This window comes from Cryptotermes secundus, unplaced genomic scaffold, assembly GCF_002891405.2.
Source record: "Cryptotermes secundus unplaced genomic scaffold, Csec_1.0 scaffold286, whole genome shotgun sequence".
Lineage (NCBI taxonomy): Eukaryota > Metazoa > Arthropoda > Insecta > Blattodea > Kalotermitidae > Cryptotermes > Cryptotermes secundus.
Genome location: NW_019736399.1, coordinates 1,474,794 through 1,500,082, shown reverse-complemented (window position 1 = coordinate 1,500,082; position 25,289 = coordinate 1,474,794). Strand labels below are relative to the sequence as shown.

At 44.1% G+C, this 25,289-nt stretch overlaps 2 protein-coding genes across 6 annotated transcripts in view; one reads left to right on the top strand and one right to left on the bottom strand.

Annotated features, from left to right (window-relative positions):
- The window catches only part of LOC111869831 (spermine oxidase), a 534,307-nt gene that overhangs the window by 295,281 nt on the left and 213,737 nt on the right, over nucleotides 1–25,289 (bottom strand). The gene's annotated exons all lie outside the window — the stretch shown is intronic.
- LOC111869830 (early growth response protein 1) overlaps nucleotides 1–25,289 on the top strand; it is a 336,968-nt gene that overhangs the window by 215,514 nt on the left and 96,165 nt on the right. Inside the window, exon 1 of one of the 2 annotated variants that reach the window (XM_023861637.2) lies at nucleotides 775–1,025. The exons of the other annotated variant lie outside the window; for it this stretch is intronic. The gene's annotated coding sequence lies outside the window, so the exon portion shown is untranslated. Of the gene's footprint in view, nucleotides 1–774; nucleotides 1,026–25,289 lie in introns of those variants that run through there. 2 annotated transcript variants of the gene reach the window in all.

Here is a 25,289-nt window from a genome sequence, read left to right as displayed (position 1 = left end):
AGTCAGTTCCATATCTACCAAACTAAGCGGTGTCATAACCCAGGAGACCGTACTATGAACAAATTAATCTGTTAGCCTTGCATTGTAACCAGTCATACAGATTTTTTTTATTGCTAGTGGGGTGGGACTAAGTCCCTTGTACTGTGGCCACTTCTGGCCTATTGTACCAGCCCCAGATGATAGGTGAGGGTGATTGTGGAGCAATTGGTGGAATGAAGATTGTCAGGGGAAACCAAAGTACTAGGAGAAAACCTGACCCAGTGCCACTTTGTCCACAACAAATCCCACTTGACCGGACCCGGGATCGAAACCGGGCCGCCGCGTTGGAAAGCCAGCGACTAACCGCTTGAGCTATGGCGCGACCTCTCGTACAGATGATAGTTATATCACTTTTCCACTATGGTTATTTAAACTCCTAAGAGTATACAGCCGAGAGGCAAGCTTCGAAGAAGAAACAGAGGGAGACAGAAGGATAGTAAAACAGAAGATAGAAGAACATGAAGGAAGAACAAGAGGTAACATTTAAACATAACCTCCTAACTGCACGAATCCATCCATACAAAGGCAAAACCACGAGGACACTACATGAACTGAGACGGTGGGGGGAGTTGGGGGGAGGAGAGGAGAAGTCGGACATTTGAAACATTAATGCTCCCCAACTCCCCTTCTTCCCTTCTCATGCATTTCTCCTTCGAGACATGATCTCCTCCAACCCGGTCTCCAGTACTATTGCCATAGGTGAGCGGATGTTAGGTGCAGACGCATATATCCAGATTATTGTGGCTGAAAATTTGACTCGTTAAGTGCAGTGTCCTGTAAGAGAAGCAATAGCACAGTATCTAACCATCTGTGACACCAAATCGGTTGTCAGCGCTGTCTAGACCGTGAAGAAGAGTATGCGAGTGTCTGTACGTTGTTGATGGCTATCAGAGTGTGATACTGTCACTCACGTGGTCTGCTCATCCCAATCGGAATCTGTTACATAAGACGCCGGCCTGTTAGAGATACGGGAATCCAGTGGGCAGGTTTGTGGAAAATGAACTCTACATATCCTTGTACTACTACCACCTAATATTATTTCTAACAAGCGGTGATTAAAGTGGGACGTTTCTCAGTTTCTACGTGACAGATAATTGAATTAAAATAAGGTGTGCCACAATTCATTGAAGTATAAACTGTTAAAGATAAAAACGGATAACGAATTCAATGGCGTTCTTCTTCATAAATCAAATTATATTAAAATAGTAAAAGTAAAAAGAAGTAAAGCTATCCCAGTACCAGGCCGTGAAGGCCCATAAGGTTGTGAGACGTTGAGGGTCCCACCTTATCTAGACAATCGACTGAAAGATGGCGGTAAGGTTGTCAGCCTTACCCGCCGGCCGCGCTTTACTCCCCAGGAAAATTATTTAATTAATTCCTGGTACTCATTTCTGTTAGAGGCTGAGTGAACCCCAGGGCCATAGTGCGGCTGGAAGGATTAAGTCAATTGAAAAAAAAAATCCAATGACCTCATCGGGACTTGAACCCGCAATTTTCCGGCTTGTAGCATAGCCTCTCAACCAACTACACTACCGCAACAGTTCAGTAACTAAACACAAGAGAGACAGTACATCATTATGTTGCACAGTGTGAAGTTTAAAGCTCGTGGATAGCCTGTCGGAAAATCCTAATTAATTAACTAACCAACTGATTAATTATTTGGTGAAATGTCTTTCTTCAGAAGCTGAGGTTTCTCAACTAAGTACAGTACTTTTCTTCTTATGGAATCGCGAGTTTACTACCGCCTTCACTAACACCTTGCACTGGATCATACGCTGAGACTTCCATATCTCTGAGACCCATTTTAATGTTACCCTTTTCTTACGGAGTTCCGCTATATTTTTTCTGTCCCCATGCCTTCTACATATCCCACCATTCCCGTCTCCCGTTTAATCATATTAAGGCTAAAAACCCACTGACGCGACAAGCCGCGCGCGGTTTGTCGAGTGTTGTCGCTCGCGGCCGTTATTATGTATTGATTTTATGAGCCGCGCGCGGTTAAGTTTTGGAACGCGGCACAAAGGCGGCAGAGCTGTCGCACGCCTAATATGTACAACTAACGGAGGCGCGCGACAAAGAGCGGCTAGCCGCTCGCGACTAGTCGCGTCAGTGAGTTTTCAGCCTAAGACTGTTAGATGAAGCATACAAGTTATGAGAACCCTTTTTTGATAGGGTTCATTTTTTCTCGATTTACTATCTTTATTGGAATAAGATATAAATTATAATTATGTTTTTTTTTCCTTGTTCTGATTACATGTTGTTAAAACTCCAACGCGTTTCGGTCACACAGTACCATCTTCAGGGAGGCGTAAATTATTAAGTAATGTAAAAAAATAATGTTGTCCCTGTACGCCGTGAGGGTGTATGGGGGAGTGGATGTATAGGTCCACATTTTCTCGACCTCTGCGCTAGTTGGAGGTGAGTGGTTAGCTTTATGCCCCGGCCGCTTTACCAACTGGATAGGAGGCTGGGTGGACCCCAGAGCCGGTAAGCACGAGAGGCAGAAGAGAAAATTTTTGACCCTACCGGGACTCGAACTCCGACCGTTAGCCAGTCGCTACACCGACTGAGCTCTCAAGGTTCCCGTAAACTCTTCAGCATGATTCGTAAAATTTCACCTTAATATGGTACACCCCCCTGACGAGAGTCTTGCAAGACCGAAACATGTCGCAGTTTTAACAGCATGTAATCAGCACAAGGAAATAAACTAGCGGGATTGCTGGGTGTTTGGAATTTGTCCATCGCCCGGCATTCTAATGAACACAGAAGAACACAACGTTTCAAAAACTGGATCTGCTTCCGTCTTTAGGTGAGGGGGGTGGGAGACACCTACTCTGTTCGGTCCGTTAGAAAGAGCCAACCCCCTTATCATCACTGGACAACCTGTGTCAGCACCACTACAGCTATATACAGAATGTCCCAGGAGGAATGTGCCAAACTTCGGGAGGGTGTTCCTTATGTTATAGTATGCCGATATAACCCAAAACACCTATGTCCAAAGTTGAACGGTTACGGAGATAATGCCCCGAGAAAAGTGTGGTCTTCTGGCGAGTCCACGCACCGTACCTGTCAGCTGGCATGTCTTATCTATGTTTGTCCTTGAGTGTGGTGATTCACACTAGCCGTAAGCTCCCTTCAGTATACGTTGCGGCCGCGTTTTGAATGGGTGGTAGGTTAATTGTGCGGAGTTGCTGAAATGCCTCTTGTGTTTTCACACGTGGAATATTGTGATATGCATTTTGTGTGTGGATTTTGCGGTGGCAATACACGTGCTGCTGTTGAAGAATACCAAAGGCGTTTTCCCGATCGAAGGATTACATGTCGAAGTGTATTTACGCGAATTCACCAGACATTGAGTGATACTGGCTCTCTTCCGAGTGTTTCTGTGCACTCTGAGAGGGAGGATGTACGAATGATAAACACACGAGAGAACGTTCTTGAGATGGTTCAGAGAAGTCCGCGTCTGTCCACTCGTAGAATTGCCTCTCGCATCGGCGTATCACGTATGCAGGTGTGGCGAAATTTACATGATGAAGAGTTGTAACCTTACCATGATCAAAGGGTACATCTGGGAACCAGGCGACCATGCTCAGCGTATGGATTTGTGCCACTGGATAAAAGCTCATCCCGAACTGTTAAGCGTCATTTTATTCAGTGATGAGGCGCAGTCAGGCATGTTACGTCAGCGCTTGTCATTCATGTGTCATGTATAGTCCTTGGAACCCTAAGGACAACTATGACATGGCGTGCGAGTATTTCTGAGGTCCAATTTAATGGCTTCATGTCACCCACAAGTTAGTTTGATGTTATGTACATTATTAACATTACAGAAACCACATATTCCTGCCAGTTTTAATATGTATTTGCTAATCAACAAGTGTGTAACACCTGTCAAAGTTTCACACTTCTCTGGCCATTATCTCCGTAACCGTTCAACTTTGGACATAGGTGTTTTGGGTTATATCGGCCTACTTTAACATAAGGAACACTCTCCCGAAGTCTGGCACATTCCTCCTGGGACACCCTGTATACAAGCCATCCCAGGAGGAAAGGTCAATATTCTAGAAGGTCATAGTATCGGTCATTCTAAGCGAAAACTGTATAAGTACACGTGTCCCATTCCGAGCGGTTTCCGAGATAGAGCTACATGGCAACACGCCATGTCCTCACAAGAGTTGCAAAGTGCATTGATGTTGACGGTGGAATTTTCGAAAATGTATTATACTAGGTAAACTGTACCAACTTTGTCATTTAAACAATAAATACCGGTATTAGAAACAGTACGTAATATCTCTTTCTTATTAACAATTCTGGAACTGTGAAGCGTTTAACAATTTAGAAGCGAAAGAAAAAAAAACGATGACGTAATATTCAATAAATAAACCAGTGCGAAAACTCGTTTTCTTAGCAGATTTCTTCCCTTATGCAGCATTCTTAAGGCTTACTACTTCATTTAAATTCCACTTTAAGCACACAAAGTACTGAGCACTGTCTCCACTTTGCAGTCTTCCAACATCAACATAGACAGACCTTCAGAGCAATGGATGCAATAGTAAAGTCCATCCACTCTACGAACCGGCTACGTCATACCTTGTGTAGGCAACCTTACGGAGAGAAATTCCCTGTGTGTATAGATCAGGGCAATGAAATCAAGCACCTAGAAGTGTCGGACCTTCTCTAAGTGTTTCTGAATTTCCCACCGACGTATAAACACCGTAAATATGTTGAAAATATAATCTAGTAACTTTCTAAAAAGCCGGTCACGGTAGCCGAGCAGTCTTCGCTCGCTCTGAAGCGGGGATCGTGGGTTCGAATCCAAACAAGGCATGGATGGATGGTATGTGTTTATTCTGTTTCTGTTGTCCTGTGTTGAGGTAGAGGCCTTGCGACGAGCTGATCACTTGTCCAAGAAGTCATACCCTCTGTAAAATGATCATAAAACTGAAAATCAGGGGCCAGGGCCCAAGGGGGCAGTAGAACCAGTGAAATAAAAAACAAAAACAAAAAACTTTCTAATAATGACGCAACGGTCTACGTCACCAACAGACTATGACACATGCAAAGCTCGTGTACTATTAGGAATAGTTTTCCGGTCGTTTAACTACCCACCACGACACTAAGACTGGGGGGGGGCGAGGTAGAGCGTCAATTATTCTTAACCGTAGCACTAGATAGGAGTGGTCAGCTCCACGCTCTGGCCGTTTTATTCCCAAGTATATAATCCCAGTACTCGTCTGAAATAAGGCTGAGTGGACGCCAGAGCCGGTCTGGAATCCGTGGAGGAAAGAGAAATCTCTTCCCTCTGCCGAAAATCAAGCCCTGATTTCTTGGTGGTCCAGTCCGTAGCGTAGTCACTATACCGGCTGAGCTGCCCCGACTCATGCATGGTATAATTGAGAAAAGCATATGACATTTAAACTAGGAAACCGTAAATAGGTGAGGACTTGGGAGACGTAACTTTAGATGGGATAATATTAAAATGGAGCTTAAAAAGTAGAATGTGAAAATCTGAGCTGGAATCAACTGACCAGTGGCGGGCTCTTGTAAAGGCGGAGAACATCTTGACTACATGAGCCAGACCCTCTTTACATGGGATTCCTCCCAAAGCAGGGTCTGTATTTTCCGGCATGCATCGAAATTAAATTTACTGTAGAGTACCGTGTTCTGGTGACGTAGTGTAGTCTGGTATATTGTCATCTATGTGTCGGAGGATTATATTGCTTCCATCTTCAAAATAGAAGATGTAGGCAGTGCGTTCTCGCAAAACGTTGGTAATAATCTACCAGATTATAAGGTTCCACATCCCAAGCCACCTCCAAGAGAACCTCATATCACAAAAAGCTGTTGTAGATCTCGAATACGGGAGTTCATTTAAATATGATGAATGGTTTCGGAGGTGAAAAATGCAGACAGGCGAATAGACAAGATCTCTCCATTATGCGTTCATCTTATGCACCTTATGCAGAGGTGTAATAAAACCATTTGGGCGCAGCTCATCAAATATTGAAATGTCTGTGTGTTCGTAAACTATAACTGATCAGGTTTTTCGAAAGCTGCTCGTTGCACGAGCGAAAGGTTTTCCTTATTGCCAAAAGCAAGCAGTAGGCTCTGCTTACCCCCTGCTCTTTCCTTCCTGCTTTCTTGGCTTACTGTTCGATCCTGAAAATAGAGGCAGTGAAATCTTCCGAAACGATGTTAACTTCTAACACATTATGTAGGATTTCAGGTTATCGCAGCTGTGGTTGTAGAGAGACCTATCTTCTGAAATACAGAGTTACTATAAATTATTCATCCCATTTCAATTCAATTCAATTCAATATGAAATGAATCATTTGTAGTAACCCTGTACATCACCATATATGTAGTGCGTTGAAAGTCAACGGATGTTTCGGAAGAAAATGTGGCCTCCATCTTCAGCGTTGAAGAATAAGCCAAGCAGGAAACCAGCATGTAATCATCAAGCAGAGCCATTCTGGGATCTTAGTTCATTTTAGACCATGAAGACGGAGGCGACATGTTCCTCCAAAACGTCGCTTGATTTTCAACGGATTATATGGCGTTGTGCCGATCACAGTGGCCGCGCGGTCTAGGTGATCAACTGCCTTCGCTCGTTCAAACACTGGGATAGTCGGTTCGAATCCCACTCGTGGCATGAATGTCTTTCTGCGTTTATTCTGTGTTTGTGTAGGTAGCGGCCATGCGACTGGCTGATTCCCCGTCCTAAGAATCCTACCGATTGTGTATAGGTTTAAGAAAAATAAAAAAGTGGCCAAGGTCCAAAAGGCTGTAGAGTTATAGAGGGGGAGGAAACATGGCGTTGTGTCCAAGAAGACATAATCCCTGTTTCTACCAAACTACACAGCGTCCCACAATAAACGCCACAAGAACTTCACATTCAATGAAATATTAATATCACATTTCATCAGCTGACATTTCATAACTAAAGACAGCAATGTAAACACACAGCCTATATTTTTTCCTTGTTTTAGTTCTGGTGTTCTCAGTTCATAACTACATTTATACAAATAACTTACACATCTGGTTGACCTTTGCAACGTCTGAAGTCGCGCTGCAGTTCCCTATTTTGGATTGTCAGGATATGCTTACAGGAAGAAAACAGAATAGCTCACAGCTAAATATAGTTTCTGTTGAGATGAACGTAAACTTGTCCTTTTGCCTAATTAAGCGCCACGTCGTGAAGACCGTTTAATTAAGCATAAGCTATTAAGACGTATGGTAGACTGGAGGTATAAGATTCGTAACTTCTGCACTAGATGGCAGTGTTTACACAGCTCGACATTACAGCCATTTCGCATCCGGGGAAAGGAGTTCCGGTAACTGTTGCGTGGGTCCTCATAGTCGACGTGAACAAAATGCCTCTGCCGGGAACAGAACCCAGTTTGTGCAGCTCGTAGCCTAGACAATATACTGACTGAAATATGCCGGCTTCTAATATAAGTTCTGGGCAAGATAAAAATATAGATTCGATTCAACTTAAAAATAATACAATGAAGAAAAGATTTAAATCTTTCCTGTGTAGCCTGAAGGTTTATTTTGATGTGTAGCTTATAAGAAAACTAGGTTTAGTCAATACGGCGACCAGTACGTAATCTTGATTATATGTCTTGGGCGTTGTCAATTTATATTTTAAAGTGCTTTTTTATGTAAATTTTCTTTCTGCGCCAAGGTGCTAAACATTATATCTGACATCTTAGTAGCCGAATGCTTCTAAATACACACCAAAATATCAGTGGCGGACTAGAAACAAATAGGCAAGCATTCGTTGTTTATGGGGCTCTGCGTTTTAAACAATAGATCTGTATTCGAAAAATTTTAAGGCAAGAGACTACATGGAAAACCTGGTGGTAGATGGAAGGATCTATATATGTACGTATAACAGCTAAAGTTCGTGTCTCTCTTCCTGTTTCTACGTGTACTAACCGGAATGTAGAAGAAAATACCAGTAAAGACAGTTGTTTTGTCTTGCAAAGGCAACCCCGGGAAATATGTTAATGCTGCTGTCACGAAAATGGGTTTGAGTCCAAGCCCACTTACTCCTCCATCACTTTTCCTCTAAGAAAAGCACTGGGGTCGTGGCGACAGGGAATCAGAAAAGGGAGGAAACCGGGATTGTAATGAATCCGTAATCTTGTGACGTTTACAGTTACCATGGTAACAAGGTTGGTTTACATTGCGTTACAGCACGGTGTATTGCAGCAGCAAGTTCTGAGAAGAAAAAAAAAGTCAAAGTCAAAGTTATGTTACGGCTGACGGTCAGTAGGCCAGTCTGTCTTGATGTGAAGGCTCATTTTGGGCCCTAGACCACATTGCTGAAACTGTCGAACAGTTGCGAGTTTTATGAGAGGACGGGTCTGTCGTTTACAATTGCTGATGGTCTTCGCCAATGCAGTCATTCTCAGGTCTGAGTCCCGCGGGACTCATGACCATATCTAAGTATCTCAAATTCGAGATTTTCCCAACCCGGAGGGCCAGAACCCCTAATTATTCCACAGGAACAGGCTGGCCCAGTTATACCCCCAGGCACTGGATTCCCTTTACTCGCCTCCTACGACTCACAGGGCTGCGGTGGAGGCATTCGAACCCGAACCACACGGAAGTCTGAGAATACTCGTAACTAATGGCCTACGTTACTTTGATACACAGACCGCATAGAAAACGACGCCTCCCATAATTCTTCGTTGCAGAGGGAACGTCTTTGGCGTGTTGTTACCTAGCAACGATAGGGGGCTGCACAAACCCACAAACTCTCCTTTGATAAGACACGGATCGCATACAAAATTGCGCGTCCAGTAATTCTTCTGTTTTTGCACATATTCGTTGCCGCGGGATCGTGTTTACCTAGACGTTGCCTAGCAACGACGGGAAGGATACAATTACACGCAGACTGATGGGAGAGATTGGTGAAGTACGCCACTTTGATGGACTCAGTCGTAAGGATATACATACCAGATTTCATGAAGTTTGATTCGGGCACTCAAAAGTCTATGGGTCGTTGGGTGGTGGTGGTGGTAGGGGGGTATACACAGGCAAAGAGAGAGGATGGAGATCACATAAGCCTATTTTAGGCTACGGGGCCCACCCAGTTTCCTATCCACTGAGTATCGGGGGCTGTACTTCCAAGGGAAAATCGGCGTGGACGTGAAGCTGACCACTCACCTCCATCTAGTTCCGGGGTCAAGAATGGCAGAGCTATACCTCCACTTCCTCATATGCCTTCATGGCATAGTGAGTAAGCACATAATTAAGTACATGGATAACTTAGATTATAACATGTTTGGCAGACCACGCATAATCGAATGTCCCGCGTTAGACGGGGGTTTGCTGTACTGTCCTGGTAAACGCCTAAAGCGACAAGGATATCCAGGTAAGCCTGTCTCAGGGCCTAGATTTGAACACATGTTCTCTGGGATAGGATGTAGAATTACCACCTCAAATCCCACATATCACCACCCAGTCGCAAGGTCAGTTAGAAAGGGGAGGAAGGAAGGACACAGAAGCGAGCGAGGGGGAAAGAGGAGAGGGTAAAGGAGACAAAGAAGGAAGGGTTCCGCATGAATGTAGCAATGTTGACAGAATGGTTCGTAACTGAAGACATTGAAAGAATGGTACCGCTGTGTTGCTGATTGGTAGCAATTCGAGATGGCGCCGACGGCTAGCAGCCTTGCTTAACTTGGCCTACATCTTGATTCACACTTAACGGCAGCCACAGACAGGCCTAGCGTGAGTTCCCAACTGTTGCTTCGCGTACCCCGCGAGGACCTCATCAGGAGTGCCCGGATAGTGAGTACTGTGGCATATTTGCTCGAAGCAAGAACTGCGGAACCAGAGGAACAGCGGCTTCTAGCGAACGGCCCTGAAACAATATTCGTTTCTAGGCAACGGTAGCGACGTACGTTGCTAGACAGCAGATTCTTAATAAGAATAGATGGCCGCTGCTAAGAAACGGCTGGGTAAACACGTCCCCGCGGGACCGGTTCCCATACAAGAATGGTGTTGTCTGCGCAGGCCGTGCCGTGGGGCAATCAAGTTGGTGTGTGCGGCAGACTATGAAGAGAGGACTTCAGCGCGGAAGCTGAAGAATCTCCACTGTTAGAAACCGTTATCAGGGAACGGCTGGTGTAAACACAGAAGACTAGAAAATACTTAGCGTGTGCTGTGGTGATTTGTAAAATTTTGAGATTAGCGATGGCCCTGTAATTACTTGCAGTTCCGAGGTGAGTGTATAACTGGTCAATAAATCCAACATCCAATCAAAATCCCCGTCTATAGTCACGTGATAATATGTACTCCAACCCCGAGGTCTTGTAGCTCGGTTCTGTTGTTTAATGGAGGCTGCTGAGTTTTTGCACTCGACGAAATTTGGTCGAGTTCGCTCTCGGTGGGTGTGCATGTCAGTTTGCTGACATCTGCGCAAGAGAGAGCTCGAATGTAGAGAGATCAGCCTGGTGATACACGAAATAAACTGCAAGGTAAAATTCTGTGCGGCCAAACAATCGAGGTAGGTGCTGATCGGTCATAAGTCTAGTGGCATAGCAATAACAAAAAGTTCTGGGACGAAACTTCCCCCCCCCCTTTTTTTTAATTCGCTTAGTGGGGGGTGGTGTCCTACTGGGTCCACTCGGCACGGTGGCCACTGATTGACCTATTGTACCTGTCCCGGGTGATTATGATGATGGAGAACTGGGTGGAATGAATATTAGCAGGGGAAACCGAAGTACTCGGAGAAAACCCGCCCCAGCGCCACTTTGTCCACCACAAATATCACTTGACGAGACGCGGGATCGAACCCGGGCCGCCGCGGTGGGAAACCAGCGACTAACCACTTGAGCTATGGCGCGGCCAAGAAACTTCCTTTACTTTCCTTCCGCTGCATATTCATATCTGATACGACACGGACCACATATAGAACATGTCCAACAGTTCTTGTATTGTTACCTTATGTATTCGTTGCCACGGGAACGTGTTTACCGAGAAGTTGTCTGGGATTGTTATGAGGGAGGCCCACAGCGAGGTGAGCTCATAAGCCTCCTGTTACTTTTTCAAAATGAGGGAAGTGGACTAAAATCATTCGCGTTACCTCAATAAATCTCACGGTACTGTCCGTGTTTTTTTTTATCTGGCAGTTCTCGACAGAATGCACAGTGAAAATGGTGGTCAACTAGCTGAGACAAGAACTGTGAGGTTTGTGGGTTATAACATGCCTTCAGTTATAGTGCCTCACCTTCTCGTCCTTGCAAGATGAAAGCCGTAACGACTGTGCCGCTACCTCTCCTTACGCGCAAAAAAGAGGCCAAATCTAAATAAAAAAACTCCGTGGCTTTAGTCCGCAAGAGAACTATACACAAATGGTATTAACGGTCAGTGCTTCCGAACTAATCTAGAGGCACAGTGTCGCCGTCTGTATCACAACTCACGCGCTCACGGTTGCCAACCTTTATTGTTACTTTCCCGTCATCAGACATCAGAGATTGAATACACATGTAGAAAGTGAGATTTGAGGTTCTCACGATACTAAAGAAAAATAATGTAATTTTCTGATATATGACGCCGTGTAGCATGGTAGAAGTTTGCTGACTTTAGAAGGAACGCGCTCCATATTCAGAGTCGAAAATTAATCCTGAAGATGGAGACAGTACGTTCTACTGAAACGTCGGTAAAATACTATTTACAAGTGAGCAAGAAGTGTGGTGGGGGGGGCACGCGGTAACGCAGTTGGTTGAGGCACTATGCTACAAGCCGGAAGGTCGCTGGTTCTATTTCCGATGNTTGGTTGAGGCACTATGCTACAAGCCGGAAGGTCGCTGGTTCGATTTCCGATAACGTCATTGGATTTTTCAATTGGCTTAATCCTTCCAGCCGCACTACGGCCCTGGAGTCGACTCAGCCTCTAACAGAAATGAGTACCAGGAATCTTCCTAGGGGTTAAAGGCGGTCGGCGCGTAAGGCTGACAACTTTACCGGCATCTGTGAGCCGATTTACTAGAAAATATGGGAGCCTCGACGTCTCACAACCCTATGTGCTTTTAGGGAGTGTGGTTATGTAGAGCTGCTGGAGAGATCAATTGCTTTTTGACGGTTGCAACGTTCCATTGTTCAAAGTCAAACAAAATTGGTTAAAATTGACCATGTTCAAACATATTAAATTATGTTGCTTAGTGAGGCTACATCATGGTCAAACTTTTTATTTGTCCTGATTATTATGGTTTAGTGCAACTAATTTAAGGGCACGAACAACCCCACGGAAAATGTGTTTTAATCGTAATCTGTGTACTTAAAACCTCCAAATTTCCAGACCAGAATCTAAACACGTTCTAAAAATTCTTAAGTCTCTAATCTAACTAAATGCAAATTGCATGTTATCTGGAGAATGTGGCCACTGTTTTACTACCGAATGAACCCGCTGGGNTAAAAACTAGGACGATGGATAAAGTCCAGAAACCAAATATATCAGTCTTCTGGGATGAGTTTCGAATTTCCGTAAGAAACGGACGACTCATACTCATCTTGCATTCTCAGATGTTTTAGCTCCACACAGTACAGTGAAAAGTCACGTCTTTACACGTGTATTTAACGTAGCATGACTTTATGTACTCACTTTATTAATGCCAAGTAACGATTATTGACACTGTAAGACTAGCTTGGTGCGGTATTCCTCTCTAATGTCACCTGCAAGTGTTTCAACACACTCCGAGATAGATCAGTCAGTGTAGAGACGGACTACGGGCTGGACTGTCGGAGTTCTATTCCCGGTAGAGACAAGAGAGTGTTCTGTACTCCACAGCGTCCAGACTCCTGTCCAGTGGGTACCGGGGACTTCTTCCTTGGGACTAAGGCGGCCAGGACGTTAAGCTGACCATTCACCTCCATCTATTGCCGAGGTAAAGAGTGGTAGAGCTACATAACCACTCCCCATATGCATTCATGGCATTTTTTCACTTTAGCGCTACAGCCCCAATTTGAGTCTTGGTCTATCTCCACGAAACTTTCAGTTTCACTTCGGTTTATTAGATTTTAGACATTTGGTAGGACTCCTTTAGCGGTGATCAGCTCGTCGCAAGGCCTCTACCTGTACACAAACACAGAAAAACATACATACACACAAACACAACATCCATGCCCTGAGTGGGATTCGAACCCACGATCCCGGCTTCCGAGCGAACGAATACAGTGCGTGCCTTAGACCGCTCAGCTACCGTGACCGGCCATGTATAAGAATAATATATAAGAATCAGTTCGTACCTCACAGGAAACAGATCCGAACCCACAATCCCGGCTTCAGAGCGAACGAAGACAGTGCATGCCTTAGACCGCTCATCTACCGTGACCGGCATCTTCATCGCATAGTTCGTAATTAATTAAGCACAGGGATAACTTTACCTTTTACTTTGGTCCTTTTCTCAGATAGACGCTTTACGAGGACTGAACAATTAGTGACGGTTGACTTATGAGTCCATATTGATCCCTGCATCTTACCAGGGTTCTTGGCCGATCAGGGCCCCGGGGCTGAAGCGAACGTAAATCAGGCAGCCGCTTGGGGCGGAATATTGTTCAGTCGCCTCCCACTTCCTTGTTGCTTTTAGTTAAGCGGAAATCAGTTCCAGAAGCTCCTTCCGCCATCTACACGTGTTAAGCAGCGCAAGACGACTCAGGACAGCAATCACAGCTTTCGTCGTAGTGCCTGTAGTTTCGTGACAAAGTTTCGAGAAATTTGAGGAGTATTGCCTTCTTCGATGTGAGTAATGTTCTCCTGCACAAATTCGCTTATGTTTCGCAGATACATACTGTCTCCATAGGCCGCGCCATAGCTCAAGCGGTTAGTCACTAGCTTCCCACCGCGGCGGCCTGGGTTCGATCCCGGGTCTGGTCAAGTGGGATTTGTGGTGGAAAAAAGTGGCGCTGGGGCAGGGTTTCTCCAAGTACTTCGGTTTCCCCTACCAATCTTCATTCCACCAATTGCTCCACAATCACCCTCACCTACCATCTGGGGCTGGTACAATAGGCCAGAAGTGGCCGCAGTACAAGGGACTTAGTCCCACCCCACTAGCATTAAAAAGTAATATCTCCATCCTCTGAATATGAATACAGCTGATTCCTCCGAAACATTGCTCTCAAATACCAAACCACACGGCGTCATATTCCAGAATAACGCCATCTTCTTGTGTGTGTATTGTAACAACTATGCCGGTACACGTTTCATGTCAAATAAGGCACTAAAATATGCAAAGTTAAACTGTTAATGATAATTATTATTCCTTTTTGTTCTTGAAACCATCATTCCCCGTTACTTTCCTTGATCGTTTTTATTTCATCATGCTTCCTGCAACCATCATTCCTTGCTGTCTTTCCAACCAGTATCCATCCCTGTTGCTTTTCCTCAACCATCAATTCCTGGTTCTGTCCTCCAACCAGTATCATTCCCCGCTGCTTCTTCCAGCCAGTATCAATCCCTGTTGCTTCCCCCAACCATCAGTTCCAGATTACTTCCTCTAATCAGTATGATTCCCTGTTCTTCTTTCCACCCAGTATCAATACCTGTTACCTCCTCTAATCAGTATGATTCCCTGTTCTTCTTTCCACCCAGTATCAATACCTGTTACATCCTCTAATCAGTGTGATTCCCTGTTGCCTCTTCCAGTCATTATCATTTCCTTTTGCTTCCCCCAGTCGTTAACTGTTTGCTCTTGCTTGCTCCAGCCGTCACAGTCAGTGCCTCACCTCTAACGAGTCTGTTTAGAAGACGCTATTGACTCGAGATAATAAACAGAATAAACCGACTCTTCACAAGTGTAAATAGATTCTTTCATAAATGTTAAATTCGGACTGTTGGTGTCCTAAACAAGATGACAACATTTCTTAAATAAACGCGGTCTTTCTGTAAGATGAAGGAGCACTTAGCTTTATGGCGAGCATGCGTCACTCAAGGCTGCTAGGTTATTCAGGGATAAAATACTGGATAAATGGCGGAACGTTTCCATTACACGTACATACCGAGGAGTCATGTGATTATATACAGCCTATCCAGAGAAATAATCTCATTCTGGAGACTGAGTACAGTAACTTCAGGTTTTCGTGATTTTTCTCAGTCCCTAGACGCAAATGCCGGGATCAGGTCACGGCTGCTTCCTTTTCCATCCTTCACGTTCCAAATTTTGCCTCAGTGTCCAACCCTGTTCATGATACTGCACTACAATTATTAATTTACGCAGTAGTTGAAGCAGATAGAGAAGAGTTTATCTATGTGCTATAATAGCAGCGGTAGCTAGTTGGTTGAGGCACTGCTACAAACCGGGAGGTCGCAGGTTCAAGTCCCGATGAGGTCATTGGATTTTTTCAGTTGACCTAATCCTTCCAGACGCACTATGGCCCTGGGGTCGACTCAGCCTCTGACATAAATGAGTACCACAAATTAATTAAATAATTCTTCTGGGGAGTAAAGGACGGCCATTGCGTAAGGCTGACAACCTCACCGCCATCTGTGAGCCGATTGTCTAGAGAAAATGTGGGAGCCTCGACGTATCACAACCCTATGGGCCTCCAAGGCCTGTTGCAGGGATAGCTTTACTTTTACTCGGAATTTAGCGTTAGGTTTTTTCAAGATGGCCAAGTCTCTCAAGGTCATAGTTTCATGTTTATATCTAGGCACACGTAGTTGTGTTGCTGAGAGAGTCGGAAGCCTGTCTCTCTGGAGACGCCTGCGACGCACTGCACCCTCCACCTCTTTCTGATTATTCCACTTTCATTCGTTGGTAACAGCATCAGTGCCTGGTCACCATAGCCCGGCAAGCAGTACAAGTTATCTACAGGATATACGGGGCATTACTTCAGTAGTGCCACTCGTACGAACAAACTAACATAATGTAAGATTTGAGGCTTTCACGGCGGTGACTATGAAGAAAGCAGTCTTCTGGGATTTGGCACCGTGTATATGTGGTGTTAACCGACGTTTCGGAGGAACGTATCGCCTCCATCTTCAGGGTAGAAGGAAAAATATAAGAAATCCGCAAGCGAAGATGGAGGCGATACGTTCCTCTGAAACGTCGGTGAACACCATATATACACGGTGCCAAATCCCAGAAGACTGCTTTCTTCAAACTAACATAAATATACTGTTTTTCTACACTTCGATGCAACACGTTTTACGTTTATTTGAAAATCCGTTAACATAGAAAGACCTCAGTCGGATATCTTATGCTTTCCTTTCACAGTTTCGTGTTTCTGCTTTAGGATTTGCAAACTTATGTTGGCTAACCGCGAGAGGCGAAGAACCGGGACAGCTCAGTAGGAATAGCGACAGAGTACAGGCTAGATGACCGGAGTTCGATCCCTGGCAGAAGCAAAATATTCTTCTCTAGTCCTCAGCGTTCAGACTGGCTATCCAATGAGAACAGGGGGACCCTTTCCCCGGGAGCAAAGCTGCCGGAGTGTGAAACTAACAACTCACCTCCAACTGGTACCGATGTCAAGAATTGTGGAGCTATAGCTCCAGTCCCTGTTATATCTTCATGCCGTGGTGCTTAATTAACTAAGGACAGGGAATTTTAAGAGGCTTCCCAATGAAAGGGTGTGAAGAATTGTGTTTCGGGCGAGCGCTATGCGTGTTGCAGTAAGGCTAATACAAACATTCCAATGGCTGAAATGGAGTCCTTAATTATACACGTTAACTGTTTGAACACGAATAATCCAGTAAGGAAATTCGTGGCAAAAATAATGTTTGTAGTCCTTGTGCAAACACAACAGCTGATAACAGCTAATGCTCGGCATCCCGAAAATTCCTTCCTCACAGACATGTCTGTAAGTATACAATAAAACAGAGGTCTAAACACAATGTTCTGCTTTGGTTTATATTGTAATTCCTTGACAGGGATGCAATTAGTAAAGTTTAACGATTTTAAGGGATATTTGAGAAATGGAAAAATACACTAGCATTGTTGTAAGATATAAGATTTTCACGGCGGTGATTATGAAGAATGTCGTCTTCTAGGATGTGGCGCCGTGTAGAGATTGTGTGAACGAAGGTATCGCCTCCATCTTCAGGGTAGAAAAATCCGGGAGCGAGGATCCAGCGTGAGCATGTGGCTAAAGACTGAAACCACTCATTTCTGTTAGAGGTTGAGTCGACTCCGGGGCCATAGTGCGGCTGGAAGAATTAGGTCACTTGAAAAATCCATTGACCTCACTCATCGTCAATCGAACCCGCGACCTTCCGGCTTGTAGCTACCGCGTGCCCTCAATGTGAAACGCTAACGATAACCAAACGTTTGTCACTGCAATTCACTGTTACAAGAGAACACTGAAGCTAGACTCGGTAGCGAATTATGCAGTTGCAATGAGAACCGCCCCTTCAGGGAAACGAAACTACTAATACAAATTTCTTGGAGACACTCCTTACGTTTTACACACGCGAACACAAGTCAGGAGTGAAGATATTTCGAAAATGAAAGAGAACAAGTTCGTAAATGGCACGTTTAACTGATATTTAGGCTGTAACGTCCTCGTTATTGCAGAACAACGACGCACAACACAGTCTACACTCCCTGACTTCGTTTACCTTCCTCGCTGAAGGCTGGGACCAAACGAGCGCACGAAGTACGTCTGTTGCAACGAACGTACTTTATGACGGCTGTTGCTGAGGACGCCACACAGTTGCAGAATGCGGTGTGTAGTTTTTTGTCTGCAATGGAGCCAGAAGAAAGCGTAGCATTCGCCTCTCTTGTTTATTTCTACAACGGACGTCACGACGTTCGTTAAAACGGACGCATTTTGTCATTTCGTGTGGCCCCAGCCTGAGAGTGGACTGCCAATGCGCCGGACAGCGTCGAATCTGAACACTCACTAGCTGAAGCGTCAATCGTCTTAATATTCCTGATGAGAACCGTGTTTCGAATTGTTTCACATCGCGTTATATTAAAACAGCACCATCTTGTATTCTTTTTTTTTCCTTGGCACTACAGCCCCAGTGGGCCTAGGCCTACCTCCATGAACTTCTCCGTTCACTTCGGTTTTTCTAGATCTTACACATACGGTAGGACTGCTTGGGCGAGTGATCAGCTCGTCGCAAGGCCTCTACCTGTAGACAAACACAGAAAAACGCACACAAACATCCATGCCCTGAGTGGGATTCGAACCCACGATCTCGGTTTCCGAGCGAGCGAAGACAGTGCATGCCTTAGACCGCTCGGCTACCGTGACCGGCCCTTGTATTATTAAAATTGTAAATTATTAAACGTTAACCCAGAGCCAGACAATTTCAGCCCACAGTCGTTAGAGCGATGGGCTGGACGGCCCAGATTCGATTACTGGCAGAGACAAGAGTTTTCTTCTACATAACATTCAGATTGGCTCCTGGGCCCACCCAGCGTCCTGACCAGTAGGTGGGGGGGGGGGAAGCGATTTCAACGCAATTAAAGCGACTGGGGCGTGAAGCTGACCACTCACCTCCATCTAGTTCGAAGGGTAAAAGAATTGGGGACATCACATTTTTTTTACCTTACCCCATCCTATTTCTCTAAGATCAATTTTAATACTGTGGCATGTAGACCCGTTGCTAGGTAACGACCACGAAATAAGCAGCTATACTACAGGGGTAGGTAATGACCGCAACAGGCGCGTACGCAACAATGGAGGAACTGTTGGAGGCGGTGTTTTCTGTGCGGTCCATACCGAGGCTATATAAGGAAGAACAGCTGCGACCAGGCGACAACCGGTGAAGATACAGTAGACTAAGAAGACTTAGTGTTTGCTGCAGTGAATTGTAGATTGTGTGCATTAACGACAGCGCTATAGTTATTTGTAGTTACGATCTGTAAGTGTTCAATAAATCCAAATACCGATCCAAACTCCGGCTACAGTCATATTCATATAGGTGATATTATATTCCCATCTATATTTAGTTCTTCCCACATATCTCTTTCTTTCAGGTTTTCCTAACGACAACGGTTAATTCTGAACATAAAACGCATGGAGTTTCTGCTGACCGGAACATAAATTAATTAGGAATCGCTGAAGATCGAATCGTCTCGGGTGTTGCTAGCGGTCCTACTTTCAGTACGAAGAAATGCAACATGGCACTGGGTGCAATACAACTGAGTTTTAAATCTTAATTCCCGTCTGCTCGAGCAACAAGTCGTGACGTCACGAACTAACGGAGCACGGCTTCTCACAGAGATGCACAGATTCTAACGAAACGCCACTGGTACAGTCAACAAAATACATACCGCATAAAGAGCTGAAGGTACTCGTATAATTTTTAGCCTACTTTCCTTATTTTGAAAAAAATAAAAGTAGGCTTATGATTCACCATGCTATCTGTGCATCTATTCCACCCATCAGTGTTTGAATGTCTGAACCAATCTTGATTAAATTTGGTACGTATATCATGGCACCTGAGCCGCCATCTCAAAGTCGTAAAAAATAAAAGTAGGCTTATGATATCACCATGCTGTCTGTGCATCCCCTTCCCCCATCAATGTTTGAATGTCTGAACCAATCTTGATTAAATTTGGTACGTATGTCATGGCACCTGAGCCGCCATCTCAAAGTCGTACTTCATAAATTCCTTTCATCAGTCTGTGTGGCTGTATGTATATCCCGCTATCGCTGCTAGGCAACGGCTAGGTAAAAATATTACCGTAGTAATAAATACATAGGCAAAAATATAGGAATTGTTGGACGTGACGTTTACTCTGGGGCCCGTGTCGTATCAAATGAAAGTAGGCGACTAGTTCCCCCCCCCCAGAATTTCATGTTTGAATAGATAGCTGTCTGAAAAGTCTTGAGTCTAAGTATCATTTTATGACCGACGGTCAGTCGGCCTGTCTATCTTTGTATAAAGCACCCACCTGGGGCTTGCGATCAGATTTTTTTACTGTTTGACAGTTACGGTCTTGTTTTTTTTTTGTGGGCGCCCTCTCTGACGAGAGGACGGGTCTGTCTTTTGTATATGCTGCTGGTCCTTGCCAGCACAGTCTTTCTCGGGTCCGAGACCCTTGGTACTCTCAACCATATTATACTGTCTCAAATTTGCGACTTCCCTTTTCGTCGCCTCCTCCTGTCTGAAGAGTTCTATCTTCTGGGATATAACGCCTTTGAAAGTTAGCCGACGTTTCGGAGGAGTACGTCACCTCTATCTTCAGGAACGAAGAATTAGCCAAGCAAGAAACTAGTCTGAAAGAAGGCGGAATGCAGAGTCTCCGAGTCGACATGTTCCCCTGAAAATTTGGTTGACTTTCAACAGAGTAGATGACGCTACTGTACTCGTATATCACAGAAAACAGAAATCTTCATAACCACTGCTCTTAGAATTTCAAACCATATAGAACTCTATCTTTCCACATTTTACTCGTAACTGTCCACACATTTCGTTACAGGTTCTGATTATTTTTCAGCGCGACATAATATTTATTAGGATAAGTAAGAGGTGAGGTTTACTTTCAGGTGACCAATCCTTTCAGCGACTCTGCAGCTCACGAGTTCACACACAGAAACAGTTTATGTAGTGTAAACTTACACGACTTCGTGACGCGGAGTAATGCCTCCATAACGGGGCCATCTATTGAGAAATGTTAGAACTAACTGTGGAGCGCATACCTGATTTCTTGACGAATTTAGTTAGTACCATCAAATATCATGGGGGTATGCGGTGACGTAGTTGGTTGAGACACTATGCTACTAGCCGGAAGGTAACGTGTTCGAGTCCCGATGAGGCATTTCTTTTTAAATTGACCTAATCCTTCCAGCCGCACAATGGGCCTGGGGTCGACTGAGCTTATAACAGAAATGAGTACCAGGAATCTTCCTGGGGGTAAAGTGGGGCTGGCACGTAAGGCTGACAACCTTTCCGCCATCTCTGAGCCGATTGTCTAGATAATGTGGGACCCTCAACGCCTCACAACCCTATGAGCCACCATGGACTGTTACAGGGATAACTTTTACCATCATAACATTGGAAGATTTACCCTAACTGGTAGGTCGGTTAGTGGCGCTCCAAGAATATTGATTAGCCCATTGCAGTCGGTGAAAAAATGGCTATAAAAAGCGAATATAACACAGATCGAACAATCCAATTTAGTGTGTATTCATGAAACATTATGCCACAAGAATAAGAAATACCAATCAACTTCAGACACGTCGGAATGGGAGAAGAATCCTTTTATTAAGTCACATTTGGAGTAAAATTATCCATAAACTACTCATATGCATCGTTTATTAGGTAGTCGAGCTGCAGTGTGGTTCTCTCGCTAGGAAACCCAAACATTCCTCTTATCATCATCATCAGTAATCTGTCAAGACGACAGGTCCACAGTCTCTTCAAAAACAGTTCCTCCACTTAATGCGATCTAGAGCTTTCTCCTTCAAATGGCAGTATCCTCTTCTGTCCCCAAGGTCATCCAGCATCTTCTTACGTCTTCTTGTCACTTCTATCCGCCCCTCTATCTTTCCTTCGATAACTTCTTTTAGAAGGCAGTTTCTGCGTAACACATGACCAATCCAATTAGCCTTCCGTTTTCTTTATTTCGTGTAGGATATTCCTCTGCTCACTGACTCTAATTAACACTTCTTCATTTCTCACATAATCGGTCCAACTGATCTTCTCCATCCTTCTCCAACACCACATTTCGAAACTTTCCAGATGTACATTCCTCTATAACTTTTTAATTTTTATATGTTTCCCTATGAAAACTGGCATGGACTAAGCTTACGTCTATCAAAGCAGCACCATCACACCCCTCAACGAGGTGAGCTGTACCCGTGACTTCGAGACGCTACCTCCAAACAAGCGTTTGACTCAGTGTAAAGTAAGTACATGCCAATTTTCATAGGGAACCACACAGAAATTGAAAAATTATTGAGAAATATTTGGATATCCCAGAGACAACCACTCTGTATAGGAAGCTTCGTTAATCTTTATCGATTTTTACTAAGAATTAGTATACCCGTCACATGCTTTAATATTCAATAACTCTACATCCTGCTCAGAGTGTATGCATTCCCCATGAATCTGTTTATATATCACTATTATTTACGAACACATAATATATAGCCACTATTTCTAGCGAAAATTCAGTGTCCTCTATGAGGTATAAGCTCAAATTTTAAATATAATTTAAATTAATTTCGTGATTCGAATGGTTAGTAAAAAGAGGTAACAGTAAATTTGATCCTGTGATTAAGCACCAAGCCATGAAGGTGTATGGGGTTGAGGAGTTATAGCTCCTCCATTCTTGACCTCGGCACTTGATGGAAGTTAGTGGCCAGCTTTGTCCATGGGGAAGGAGTCCTAGGTATCCACCTATAGGATGCTGGATGAACCTCAGAGCCGATTTCGACGCTGTGAAGAAAAATCTCTCAGCCCTGCCGTGAATGGAACCCCTGTCGTTGTACCCGTGGCCCGTCACTATTCAGTATTCAGTATTATAGGGGGTGGGTTTCCCCATGCACCGCGACTAGTAGTCTGTTGTACGTCCCCCTTTAATTTCTACTGTCGCCATACCCTACCGGCACTAGTGCTCGCTGTCTCCCCTTTCTGCCAGCGAGGTCGGCCCTCTTCTGGCAGTAGTACCCGATAACTTCCCCATCTACCGGAGGCATTGGAAACTACTTGGGCGGGAAACTTTCTGCCTAATTTTGCTCAGAGGTCTCCTTTCAAAATGGTATATAAATTCGGACGATCGCTATTTTTTACATTGATGACAGAAAATTCAGAAATACAAAAATCTGGCGGTCTTTAATCAAACGTTCCTCGTAGTCTGTTTAATTATACAGTACACAGTAAACAGAACCGCAAAAGGGGAACATCCGCTATCTGAAAGAAGACGTGCTACCCCGTACGGAATACAATACATCACTCAATCACTCATGGAGCTGAGTCCTTCTTCAGAAGCTGCCAGTTGTGCAGCTACACAAGAACTTCCCAGCATTTTATGGAACCCGAAGGTTCATTACCGTGTTCACAAGAGCCCTCCAGCGGTCCCTATCCTGAGCCAGATCAATCCAATCCATACCATACCATCCTATCTCACTGAGATCCATACAATACAATATACGAATACGTAAGTAAAAGAAATCAAAACCATAAGAAATAACAAATAACACGACGGGTCTGCTCAAAGCATTAAGCTATGGAGCCAGAAAACCCCGTTGCTAGGTAAACACATTCTCAACGCAGACAACAATAGAACTTCGGTTGCTTAGTAGAGAACGATTCAATAACCACGTTTTCATGACAACGGATTCGTGACAAAGGAATTTCCATGGATATGAGCTAGCCTATATAAGAAGCCATGGAGACTCTTGAGAGGGCGCCCCACAAAAACAAGACCGTAACTGTCAAACGGTAATAAATAACTGGTCATAAGCCCCAGTTTGGGCTCGACACCAAGACTTGCTGACTGATTTACCGTCAGTCGCAATGTGACTCTGACTTTTTTTCATTTTCATTCAACAGAGAGACATTGTTCAAGAGAGTTCAGTAATTGAAGTGTTAACCAGAGATGATTCGTTACCTAGCAAACCAGACGTTGAACACTTCATTTTATGTGTTATAGTTACAGTAATCTTTAGATTTTTATAATTATTTGTGATTACAATTGTGATAAATCTATCCATCTAATCAGGAACACATTATTATCAGTCACGCAAACACAGTACACGTGACAATATCATTACAGAAAAAATTTACCGCCGTTACTCATGGCATCAAACAAGAAGACAGAATACACACAACTTACACGCGGAAAACCACCACATAATATGTAAGCAAACACTATACATTATATGACTATATTTTTATTGGCTCTACAGCCCCCTTGGGCCCTGACCTCTGATTTTCAGTAACATGATCATCCTACAGCCCCCTTGGGCCCTGACTTCTGATTTTCAGTAGCATGATCATCCTACAGACTCCATTGGCCCTGACCTCTGATTTTCAGTAACATGATCATCTTACAGCCTCCTTGGGCCCTGACCTCTGATTTTCAGTAACATGATCATCCTACAGACTCCTTGGGCCCTGACCTCTGATTTTTAGTAAGATGATCATCCTACAGACTCCTTGGACGAGTGATGAGCCCGTCGCAAGGCCTCTACCTAAACACAGTACAACACAAACACAGAATAAACACATATACCAAACATCCATGCCTTATGTTGGTTTCGAACCCGCGATTCCGGTTTCCGAGCGAGCGAAGACAGTACATGACTCAGACGGATCGGCTACCGTGACCGACCTATACGACAGTACGTCACTCAGAAATTATATTATGTATTAGAACATGTATAATCTATTTTCGAGGAGCTTCATAGATTGTACTCTTCTCCAAGCATAATTAAAATGATCAAGTCAAGGAGGATGAGGTGGGCAGGTCATGTAGCACGAATGGGGGAGACGAATGCATATAAGATATTGGTGGGAAAGCCAGAAGGAAAGAGACCACTGGGAAGACCAACACTTAGGTGGGTGGACAATATTAAAATGGATCTTAGGGAGATAGGATGAGATGGTATGGATTGGATAGATCTGGCTCAGGATAGGGACCAGTGGAGGGCTCTTGTGAACACGGTAATGAACCTTCGGGTTTCATAAAATGCTGGGAAATTCTTGAGTAGCTGCAGAATTGGCGGCTCCTCCAGAAGGGCCCAGCTCCATGAGTGAGTGAGTGAGTAAGTAAGTAAGTAAGTAAGTAAGTAAGAATAATCTATTTTCAGGTGCACATATTTAAAAACGACGGAGATTCTTAGAAAACTTTTCCTCCCCACAATCATCATCATAGACCGCCAAAAAATTTAATTCAATTTTAACATTTAACTTTTTAACTGCTGAATTACATTTTACATTTTATGACTACCATTCAAATTTGCAATAAAAATTGGAATGAAATTTATATTTATGACCACTAATATAGATCCACATTAGCAATACAGTTCAATACAAGAGTATATTTCATTAATATTTTCCTGATGATGATCCAGTTGGATCGAAACATGTAGAAAACGTATATTATAAACAAATGTTAATACAATATATTGTTTCTTTATTACGAATTTTCTGGTCACGGTAGGCGAGCGGTCTAAAGCATAAACTGTCTTCACTCGCTCGGACGCTTGGATCGTGGGTTCGAATCTCACTCGAGGCATGTATGTTTGGTGTGTGTGTATTCATTCTGTGTTTGTGTTATCCTGTATCTAGGTAGTGGCCTTGAGACGAGCTCACCACTCATCCAAGGAGTCCTACC